The following is a 12,017-nucleotide window of genomic DNA, read 5'->3' as shown; positions in this document are numbered from 1 at the left end:
CGAGCATCGCCTCCCTTCACTCCAACAATGGGGGTGAGTGAGCGCTGACATGTTGAGTAAGTTATCAGTGATTAATTACATTTATCATGCATGCCACACAGCAGCAGCAGCAGCAGCAGCAGCAGCAGCGGCGCTAAATCACCATTGCAAAGCCGGATAAAAAAGTAAAAAAATAAAAAAACATCAAAGCCAATGTCTCAGAGCTGATATTGGGGAGGCCCCGAATGCTTATTAAACCTCCTTTTTAACTCAACACACTGAAGCCCGACGGTGTTGGGATGCACGCAGTCACAAATCCATATTAATCCAACATCCGACAGTGGGAAACTCTCCCCGATCAATATGGCTGATTGATTGTTGTCCAACTTGCAGTGCCGGAGAGGCAGTCCTCTGGTGCTCAAAAAAAAAAAAAAGACCGCCACTAAATCTAAAAGCATTTAGTCATATATCGCTTTTTTTCTCATTTCTTTTTAAACCAAGTCTCCGTGTCAATAAAAAATCTATTTTAAAGCACCCGTAAGGAAAAAAAAATGGGTCAATTTTTGTTAACGCCTCTTAATCCTCACTCGGGTCACGGGGGTATGCTGGAGCCTATGCCAGCTGACTTTGGGCGGGAGGCAGGGTACACTCTGGACTGGTCGCCAGCCAATCGCAGGGCACATATAGACAAACAACCATTCACACTCACATTCATACCTATGGACAATTTAGAGTCGTCAATTAACCTAACATGCATGTTTTTGGAACGTGGGAGGAAACCGGAGTACCCGGAGAAAACACATGCAAACTCCACACAAGATGCACAACGGAAATTCGAACCCACGTCTTCCAGATCTCCTGACTTTGTGGCCAACATGCTAGCCACTCGGCCAATGTGCGGCCATGTTGTTTGCTTAATTTATTTTATTTAAAAGCTCTTGACATTCCAATTACAATGTTAAATACTCTTGAGAAATTCAAGTTTATTGTTTTTGACACAGACTACTCGCATTATTATGCCATATATTATCATTACATTCATGATCAAATGGTGACAATAATATTGTTTATCGGCAATAATTTGTAGGACAATTATCGTCCAGCAAAATCGTGGCAGGCCTAGTTAAAGCCATGCGAGGCAGCAAGGGTGAAACACATGACACGCACACACATTTAGCTAGCCTCTCGACGGTCCTTCCTGACACCTGTCAACTTGCCGGCGCCCTCCTTGGGTGCGGTGATAAGCAGCAGGCATCACAATTGTCATCTCGCACTTTCCCCAATTTCTATCTGTTGCAATGTACTGTACGTTACGCAAGACTTAAGTGCGTACTCAATCACACGCGCGTGTGGAGCGCGATCCCCCGCTCGCTATCAAAGCTATCAATCAGCCGTGGCTCGGGGTGAGGATGGGAGCCTGTTCTGATGGCTACATTTGCTACATCCTCTTTTCAATTTGTTTGGCAGCTCCGCGGAGTCGTCCGCCTCCATTCGAGTGGCGAGGCAGGCGATGATGACAGGCGAGGCTGTTAGGAGAGCCGTCTGTCTGCAGACGCCACTGACAGGCCAAAATCACCAACCAACGCCATTTTCTACCAAACACCACCAGCAGGTTTGCATCTTTACACCTAATCATCGTCTTGGCGTCTGAAAACCTGAACTGTGAAACCAAAAGGAGTATAATCAGTGCCTTCTGGAAGAAGACACAGCAATTTGTACCTTTTTTCATATTCGCAACACTAAGGACCCTGTTGGAGAAGCACCTTCATTGGGAAAAACATGCTACCTCAAATGCATCACGCTAGCAACAACAATGCAGGACTCCTTTTGCCCAACAGTGTTTATTTTTGTCATATCTGGTATCCTTAAATGTTGCAGTCCGCTTCACCAGTGTGTCAAATCACCCTTGGAACCAAGTAGCGCCCGTTTATTGCGTAGAAAAGTTGCGCTACAACAAATTATTTTCTTAATCTGAAACTTGCTTTGATTAATCGAGTGATCGTTTAGGGCCGGGACCAGGAGTGTCCAAAGTACGACCCAGGGACCATTTGAGGTCTGTGGCTGTTTTTTTTATTGGCCGCGGCACATTCTAAAAAATATGACAAGAATACTGACAAAAAAAACGCTAGCAAAAATGGGAAAAGTCGGCAAAAATTAATCTAACCTGAAAAAGTCCTAATTTTACAATAACAACATCATATTATGTGGGAAAATGATGTCATTTCAGTAGAAAATTAATATATAAATTACAATATATTAAAGAAAAATGACAATTTCTTTTAATTAGTTAATTAATTAATGAAGTGAATTTCTCTTGGAGACTAATAAAGTATCTATGTATCTATGTATCTATGTATCTAATATTATGAAAAATGAGCAAAACAAAGAATAAAGTTGTCATTTTTGGAAAATTACGATGCAGAAATACGTTTTAACGTTAAGAGAATAAAGTCTAAATATTATGGGAATAAGGTCATAATATTAAAAGAAAAGAATTACAAAAAATAAGCTGAAATAATTGGAAAATGTAAAAAAACAAACAAACACAACAGCAAAAATGGAAAAAAAAACAGCTATAATTTTACGAGAATAAAGAGAAAATAAAATGAAGAGAAAAAAGTCGTATTCTAACAAAGTCACAATTTTACGAGAATAAACTCACGATATTGTGAGGAAAAATAATAAAAATAAATAATCATTTTAGTAGCACAGTGTTGAAATATCAAAGACAAAATATATATTTAATAAGTCGTAATATTATGAGTAACAAAACACAGTTTTTTTCCACAGGTTAAAATTTTTTGAAAATGATGTTGAGGAAAAAACAAAATAATAAAATAATATATAAAATATAATATTACGGGAATGAAGTCAAAATATCATGAGAAGAAAATTTACGAGGATTATTGAAGAATAATGTTGACGTATTTGGGAAAAAAAAACAACAGCAAAAATGAGAGGAAAAAAAGTTCATACTAATAACATCTATATCACAAAGCTGAGCTGCGGGGGCACTATTCTATATATTATTGTTTATACTATATGATGATTTAATCAATGATTAACTGATTATCAAATTAATCGACAACTATTTTGGTATTGGATTAATTGTTTTTTTTATTTAAAAATGTAAATATCCTCGAATTTCAGCCTATCAAATGGGAATATTTTTGGAAAAATTTTGGCAAAACAAGATATTCACACACATCAGCATTGACTTCGGAAAAGAGCGACGGGACATTTCTTGCGTCTTTTCTGATATGTTCCGTCTCGGCTTAACCGATTATTCGATTCATCCAAACAACAAGCTTCAGATGAATCGACTAAGAAAAGAATCATTTCTTCACGTTTGGCGGGTCTGGTAGTGTCTTCATTCATGCTCGAACGATGAAGGCATTCAAAAGTGTCAGTTGGAGGTCTGGCTTCAGCTCTTTTGGTTTGGACTTAATGACTGGAGAGTTTGGATCTTATGCGAGACAGAGTGCCCCCTGGAAACCGAACAGGCCCAAAAAAGAAAAAAAAGAAAACACACTGGTTTTATTTAACAGCGCACAAAAAAAGGCCATCTGTGACAGCGTAACATCTGTGAAGATGGATTCTATCAAAGGGATGCGAAATAATAACGAGTATGAATAAGTCATAAGCCATTCTTCTCCAGCACAGAGTGCAGCGCTTTAACAACCTTTGAAATAATGAGGCCTGTAGGTTAATTCATTAGTTATTTTCAAGCCAAGCCGCGAAGTGAACGGCACCTCCAATAAATCAGTAATACATTGACGAGAGAGAGAGAGCGAAAGAGCGGGGCTGTCGAGCTAATTTAGCTGGTTAAATAAAGACGTCAAACCCGCGTATCTTAAGACCAGGTCCTCCAAGACTTCCCGCATCGGCTCGGTCGAGAAACTGTTTTTCTCCATTACGTGGTCTCTCAGTGGAGCTGGAGTTTTACAGTTTCAGCTCACCCTTTTGACCCAGACAGGACATCAGCATGCCCTCGAATTTGTCGGGAAAGTGTTTGCTTTGCAAAAACATTCAGTTTGCTAGCTTTGAACACACGTACAGTACTGTAGTCTACTGTGGAAAAACGACAATATTGTCCCTATCTTAGTACGTTTATAGTACATGATAGGGTAAATTAATGATTAATTCCTATTTTCTGATTGGAGAAGGTCTCTCTGAATGGTCTGAAGCTTAAAACGGAATTGAGAATGCCACTGTTGGTCGCCCGCCAAGCAGTGCCCTCCTTTTTGCAGAACTACAAACGACAGCGATTGTACCTCCCAAATCAAACATTTACTCCTCACAAGACAAGCATTTTTAATTTACTACCTTTGTAAAACACTTTAAAAAAAACTGTGTGATCTCCTACTGAGATCGATTTTCCCTGATCTTTCTTTAATCTTTTTTTGGACATCTGGAAGAGAACACAGTACACGGTGTATATACCAATTAAAAACAATCAGGGTTTTATGCTGCCAATTCCCATACCGATCATCCGTGAGTGAAATAAGCCGATACCAATCACATAGATTAAGTGTACATGTTTAAATCTACAGTATTTGTCATGAGCGCTATTTGTCAGGGGTGCTGTGTAAGGGGGAAAAGTTAGGACAATTCCAAGGTCCCCTGACTGCTAAGGGGCCCAAAAAATAGGCAACAATAAACAATAAACAAGAGGGATGCCCAGGATTCCCGGTTACACCCCTGCTATTGGCTATATGATATAAAAAAGGAACCATAAAATCACCTTCATTGAAACGACAACATATTTGACTTAGTTTTTCAGAGAACACACTCTTAAAGAGGATGGGACGCCTTCTTTAAGCAGAGTTTGGATGTGAGAGTACGGGCGGGCGAGCGTTGGCTACATTAGCTGCCGTTTGACTGATGATCACATCGTCAGCCTTAAAAACTCAGCATACTGCATCAAGTTTGTTCTTCAAATGGCGTCTTAAATTAAAGCTTTTTGATGCGATCCCCCGGCGAGATATTTTTCGTGGCATGTTTTGCCACGAAATTGATATCACTCTCACAAACAACAGGTAAGTTCCACACGGCAGACATGTTTCTTTTGGGTTTGGCATGCCTGCGAAGTGGGTGGGGGATGCTCGCTAAAGGCTGCATGCTACATGCTGCAATAGCACGAGCCAGAGGCGATCGCCTTTTGTGATCGCCGTTGAAAGGCATTAATCGACATATGCCGATCACGTGCTTTTTCACGGAAATCGTACGATTTTGATCGGTGGCCGATCGATCGTAGCATCCCTAGTAAAAAGCTGACGAAAACGCGGCATTCTCTGAATGGTGGTCTTGGGTGACATCATGCACGATGACAGGCTTAAATTTTCCAGGTTTTGTGCAACTTCAGAGGCGTATTTTCCTGAAATTCCACATTGTACCACCTCAGGGGACATCAAAGATTCCGCCATATCCGATTCTCCAAATGTGACTCAAAATATGAACACATATTTGGCCGCAGCACATGCGGGGCTGAAACTCAACCAGCGAACGTCATTAAAAGGAGTCAGGCCTCTGGAATAAGGCAACGTTTGACACAAACCAAATGAGTCTGAGAAAAAAACTGACTGGGAGGCTGGGGGGGGGTGTTCATCAAATGACTTTTCCAAACCTGCCACACAATCGAATGCAGAAAGAACCTGGCATTACTTCCCGCCCGCCGTGGTGGGGTCTAATTAAAACGACGACCCCTAAGGTTTCCCTTCCTCCCGCTGCCGAGGGGGAGCCAACCTTGCGAGTGCAAAGACAAACAGACTTATTAAGCCAAACAGGCCTGCTGCCTGCCATAAATGACAACAGTGAGAAACAGGGGAAAGGGGAGGGCTTTTAATGGTGGAATCGAGGGGGGGGAACTATTCTAGAATTTTAATGTTGAAATGAAAACGTGTCGGTGTCTTCAGTTGGATAGGCTCCCGAAAGGACGGGAAATCACCACAACATTGCCATAATTGCAGGTGGAAAAAAAATCTAAAGAAATGGAAGCAGCATTTACTATAGAACCTTGGTTAGTGTATGCCCCCGTTGGTGTATTTTTTGGTTTACGTCAAAAATGTAACCAAAAATGGTGTCTCGGCGGGCATACATTTCCAGTTATTGTACATTTTTATACACTGAAGAACATTGCACGTGCCAGCCCTTGTTTTATTCTTTTAATTACGTCCCAGGACATTTTCTACAGAGACAAGTGATAACGTCATAGCGACCCTTTTAAACTTACAGTCACTAGCGATAAGACCTTAATGGGGTCCGAAAAGTCGCTCAATCATGTGACAATGTGAAATGGAAGCCCTGGGTTGCAGAACTAACTAACGCTCTAATCAGATGCTAATGTTAATGTGAATGTACACAGCGTCACGCAGGGCGCTGCGTCGGTTGAAAGCAGAAAAGCGCTGTGCCTTAATGTTGCCCAGAAGGTAAGCTGTAAGGCAGGGCTGTCCAAAATGCAGCACGTCGGCCAGCAAGTTGAAATATTCAAATCAAATAATATAAGTTGTAATATTATCAGAAGCAAAAAAAAAAAAAACAAAACATGAAGTTGTAACTTTTTGAAAATGAGGTTGTGGAAAAGTTAGACTGTTACAAGAATATAGTCAAAATAATTTGCGAATAAAATCATGACGACGAGTAGAAAAGTTGAAATAGTTGGAAAAAAAGACCACAAAAAAAGTCATTTTATGAGAAGTAAAGTATAAAGTCACAATAGTAAGAACAAAGTTGACAATTTTATGAGAATAAACCTGTAATATTATGAGTAATATTATGTAACATGCCATATTAGTAGCATAGAGTTGAAATATTAAATAAAATTATATATATTACAATATATATAATTATGACTGTAGGTGATATATTTTCTATCAAATAAAAATGTTTGGAAAATGGCAAAGAAATTAAAGCATAATTCCAGATCAAAACTGTCAACGGTTTACCGAGTTGAAGTCCCACTCCGATACTTGACTGCATTGAAGTTGGCCTACACTGTATCGTTTTAGAAGCTAAAATGCTAAGACTTGGATGACAGCTCCGGATCGTTCCTGTTCAAAGTGACACTGTTGTTGTCAGTCAGTGCCTATCCAAATCCTGGTATTTGCCTCACTTACCACATTCTTCACAAGTCAGAATCAGGCTTTCAACAGGTTTACTCAAACAGGGAATGCTCAGTTTTAGGGCTCTTTCTCCCTCCCTGTGGTCCTGGTTTTCCCCGGCTTGACGTGGACATTCGTCTCCACAAAGTTCAATCAGTCATTCCAGCAGCTTCCTGGTGACAAGCCAAAGAGAACAACATGGCCACAAATCAAAGGTGAGCCGAGAGCCCTACCGACGTGAGTTGGGGGGGTAGATGCATTGCCAGGGGGCTTTGAAATGCAAAGCAGGAAGAGGAGGGATGTGTTTACATGACGGCTATGTGCATGTTGATCCATCAAAAAGTGATCGCGGAGCAGCCGCAACTTCGGGGACACTGCATGACTGACACCCACAACGAGGTCCCGCTAGCGACAATCAAATTTGGTCGTCTTTGTCCGGCTGCTTGTCATCTTGTCCTCAGTCAAAAGACAACGACACCGGCGACACAAAGACAAGTGGCAGGCCTCGCCCGCTCCTTTCAGCGTTCTATTCTCAGCATACTAATGAAGGGGGGCTCTTGAAAAGAAAACATCCCAGTGCGAATGTTTAACTAGTGTTCAATACATCGCATGAGAGAGAGGAACACCTTTCTAATTCATCTCTGCAAATGATGGAAGATTACGAAAAGGCCAGTGAAATACCAAGAGGATTTACTCCGCAATAACGTACGACGCCATGTGGCTGATAATATGCAAATACGGACTGCGGTTCTCTGAAGCTCATATTAGTCATGACTCATTGAACAGAAGGACGGACATGCTGCACGAAGACACATCAATCTATGGCAATCATCCTGTTATTGATGAGCGACACACGGTGACTAGAGCGAGACATATTGTCCCGCTTCAAAGTAATATCGATTTGATCAATTTGATGGCGCAGATTTGCAAGAACGTCAAAGAAAAAAAAAACAAAATAGAAAGGGCATTAACACTTCGGGTACTGGTGGGAAAGTGGGAAGTCATGCATTTGTAACGGATGCCAGCCAGTTTGGCTGTGCGGTTGTACGATGGTAAACTTCCTGAACCTTAAGAGACGCACTGGGTGTAGAGCTGACAGTCTGGGCTTTGAGCTCGACGCCTAGTGCTCTCGAGTCACATTCCGATGGACCTTAGTTAGAACCCACGGTGGTGCACTGAAATGGCTGAACCAGGTGAGTTCTAAATCCGCTTATTTGTGTCCAGGTCGCAAGGGCAGCGGTCTCACAAGGAAAGTCCAGACTTGCTGATCTCCGGCCACTTCTTCCAGTTCCACCAGGAGGACAACAAGGCGTTCCCAGGCCAGCTGTGGAACAGGATCCCTCCAGGGTGTCGTAGGTACAGGATACCCCAGGGCCTCCTCCTGGGTGGGCATGTCTGGAGCACCTCATCATCCAGTTCCACCGGGAGGACACCGAGGCGTTCCCAGGCCAGCTGTGAAACAGGATCCCTCCAGCGTGTCACAGGTATACCCCAGGGCCTCCTCCTGGGTGGGCATGTCCAGAACACCTCATCATGCCTTCTGGAGGCGTCCAGAAGGCATTTGGACTGGATGCCCGAGCCACCTCAACTGGCTCCTTTCAATGTGAAGAGCAGTGGCTTTACTCCTCCCGGATGACCGAGCTACTCACCCGATCTCACCCTATCGTGTGAGTGCAGCCACCCTATGGAGGAAACTCATTTCGGCCGCTTATATCCATAATTTCATTTTTGGGTGAGGGTGGGAACATAGATCGATCGGTAAATTGGGAGCTTTGCCTTCCGGCTCAGCTCTCTCTCACAACGGTCCGGTACAGCGACCACATTACGACAGACACTGCACTGATCTGCCTGTTGATCTCACGCTCCAGGCTTCCTTGACTTTTGAACAAAAGCCCGAGATACTTCAACTCGTTCACCTGGGGCAAGCCCTCACTCCCAACCCGATAATCATCTGCGAATAGCAGAGAGGAGATCCTAAGGCTACCAAACTAGACTGGGTCCAGTTTGGCTTCATTTCCTTGAATAACTATACGGAAAATTAACAAAAAATGAACTGCTATTTTTAAATATTCTTTTTAACAGGACAAAACAATCTCTCTCTGAAGGGTTGTAAGCTCATAAAGGATTGCGTGAATGAAGCTCAGCTTCTCATAGCATGACGTCATGTTAAGACTTCTTTACATAGCAAAGTCATTGACACCAAACCAATCACAGCGCCCCTGCTGGTTACAACCAAGTAGTGCACTCACATTTTGCCTCAGTTGCTTAGTCTACAATACGTTCCACACTTTCGACTAAATCATTTTTATTTTATTATTATTTCGCATCAATGCATTATCTGGAATTGACCTGTCTTGACTTGATGTGCGGGTAACTAATCAGCATCTGACGAGTCAGTGTGACAATGAAACGCAAGACAGGTCCATAAAATCATTAATTAACTATTGAAATAATTATACATGTACTTTCATTAAATGAACTGGTAACTGGTATTACTGACACATGTCACACATTTACAATTCCGATTTTAATTAATTAATGACACATTTATAATTATTTAATGGTGTATTCATTTAATTCTTCCTGTCCCATTTGATCCTCCATAAAACGGTGAAGGCCTTTTATGCTGAATGTCTAAATTGTATGACCCCAGAGGTGTAAACAAAACAAAAAACAAAGTTTGTGGAGTCTGCTCTACGGATCCGATGGTCAACACTGACTTTGTTTACAAAAACCAGACAAAACAACAAGGTTTCCCTTAAATTGAAGTGTGGATTCACAATCCATCCATCCATTTTCTATGCCGCTTATCCTCATTAGGGTCGCGGGGTTATGCTGGAGCCTATCCCAGCTGACTTTGGGCGAGAAGCGGGGTACACCCTGGACTGGTCGCCAGCCAATCGCAGGGCACATATAGACAAACAACCATTCACACTCACATTCATACCTATGGACAATTTAGAGTCGCCAATTAACCTAACATGCATGTTTTTTTTTGGAATGTGGGAGGAAGCCGGAGTACCCGGAGAAAACCCACGCACACACGGGGGGAACATGCAAACTCCACATAGAAATGCCCAACGGAGATTCAAACCCTCTTTGTTACCGTTTGTTGTAAAACAATCATAGATGGGCCAGCCTTGAATTGAGAGCGAGGAAAAACACAATCTCATACGTGCAATTTAGAAACATTTCAGGCAAAATCAAACATTCGCATCCCAGCCTCCCATTTTGCAACGTGTTGGCGAGCCACGGCCCGTGATGCTGGGCTAAATATAGGCACCTTTGTAGAGTCGACGTGTCGCATCGCTCATGCAAACACATTGCTATAACGTGCTTTTACAGCAGGCTAATATGCGCTGCCATGCTTGTTAAGCACACTCTTACATCAAAAGGGACCACCCCCCTTGCAGCCCAGATGGGAGCTTATGTGCATGCATGTAAATACCCAACGCTGAAATCCTTCTTACTGCTCTGCGAGGAAAAAGTGGGCTAAATCTCATTCTCCTGCATCATACAATGTCTTCTTTTTTTGCTTGGATTCGCCACTACCATTCACAGCTGATTGTACACATTCTCTGTGGTAAGTTAATTAGTGGCGCTGTTTACGTTGTCGGAAACCTACAGCGACAATCCCTTTATTTAGGGAACGACAGCGCTGAGTAGATTCAAACAATGGCGTCAAGCGCTGATTGGCATTTTATGTTCAGATAGAGCTGAGGAGGACACAGGGAGAGGTAAGGAGCTGATTGGCTTGATGTAAGACTTGTGAAAGACAAAAGGTCCAAAATATTTCAATTAAATAAAGCACAATTTCCAACCTGACCTCACATGCATGTTTTTGGAAATGTGGGAGGAAACTGGAATACCTGCAGAAAACCCAAACACACACGGCTGATGCCCAACGGAGATTCAAACCCAGACCTTCCACATCTCCTGACTGTGTGTCCAACATACTAAAATAAGAAGATAGGTTAATTGGCAACTCTAATTTGTCCACAGGTATAAGAGTGACTGTGAATGGTTGTTTGTGCCCCTGCGATTGACTGGTGACCAGTCCAGGGTGTATCCCGCCTCTCGGTCAAAGCCAGCTGGGACAGGCTCAAGCATTTGCCTGCGACCCTAGGGAGGATTAAGCAGCATAGAAAATGACTGAATGAAAACCATTATTTCACACTTAAGAAAAGAAAGAAAGAAAACCCCTTCAGTATCGATAGATCATTTTAGACTATTTTGATTGATCTTTCAAGGCACACAGGATATTGTGTTCTATGGCTATGTAAACATGGATCCTACCGAAAGAAAGATTAGACTCTTGTGTTTCATCCGTAAAAAAAAAGTTTGTTTCTACGTTTTTCGGTTCTTTTGTAATCAGCAGTAGAACATAGGTAAGTTTCAGGAAAATATCAGTTCCCAACTAAAAAAGAGAGAAAACCAGCTTTCCGTGAAATGATAGATTTAAAGATTTGTGTGACTGCCACCTTGTGACTGTTTTTATGGCTTAAAACTGCTCGAAAAGTGACATCCATTAGTGTGCAATTGCATCATCACCTCTTTTTACCTCTCAAACAAAAAAATAGAAAAAAGTATAAATACGTCTTTTGCGTTTTTTGGGGGGGTTTATAAAAATGTATAAATACGTCTTTGGTATTGAATGAGTTAAATAGCAAACTAGTGATGTCCAATATTGGCTGACCAATATTATCTGCCGACATGGGCATAAAAATGAGATATGGGTTCATATCGGCATAAAATCTTCTGCCCATAATAATGTGGGCAGTCGTGTGATGATGTCACTTGACTTGCTGGGAGGGGCAAGTAAGGCGGATTTACGGTCAGCTAGCGTACCTACAGCAAACTAAGTGACCAAGCCCAATTAATTTTGTATAATTCCAGAGTTTCATACATTACAATTTCTTCTTGTACAGATGTTTGTAG

The 12,017-nt window shown here is 41.9% G+C and overlaps 1 protein-coding gene across 3 annotated transcripts in view; it reads right to left on the bottom strand.

Moving 5' to 3' along the window:
- LOC129169591 (cell adhesion molecule 1-like) overlaps nucleotides 1-12,017 on the bottom strand; it is a 440,926-nt gene that overhangs the window by 159,110 nt on the left and 269,799 nt on the right. The window lies entirely within an intron of this gene.

This window comes from Dunckerocampus dactyliophorus, chromosome 16 (genome assembly GCF_027744805.1).
Source record: "Dunckerocampus dactyliophorus isolate RoL2022-P2 chromosome 16, RoL_Ddac_1.1, whole genome shotgun sequence".
NCBI lineage: Eukaryota > Metazoa > Chordata > Actinopteri > Syngnathiformes > Syngnathidae > Dunckerocampus > Dunckerocampus dactyliophorus.
This window is presented reverse-complemented; position numbering and strand designations above follow the sequence as displayed.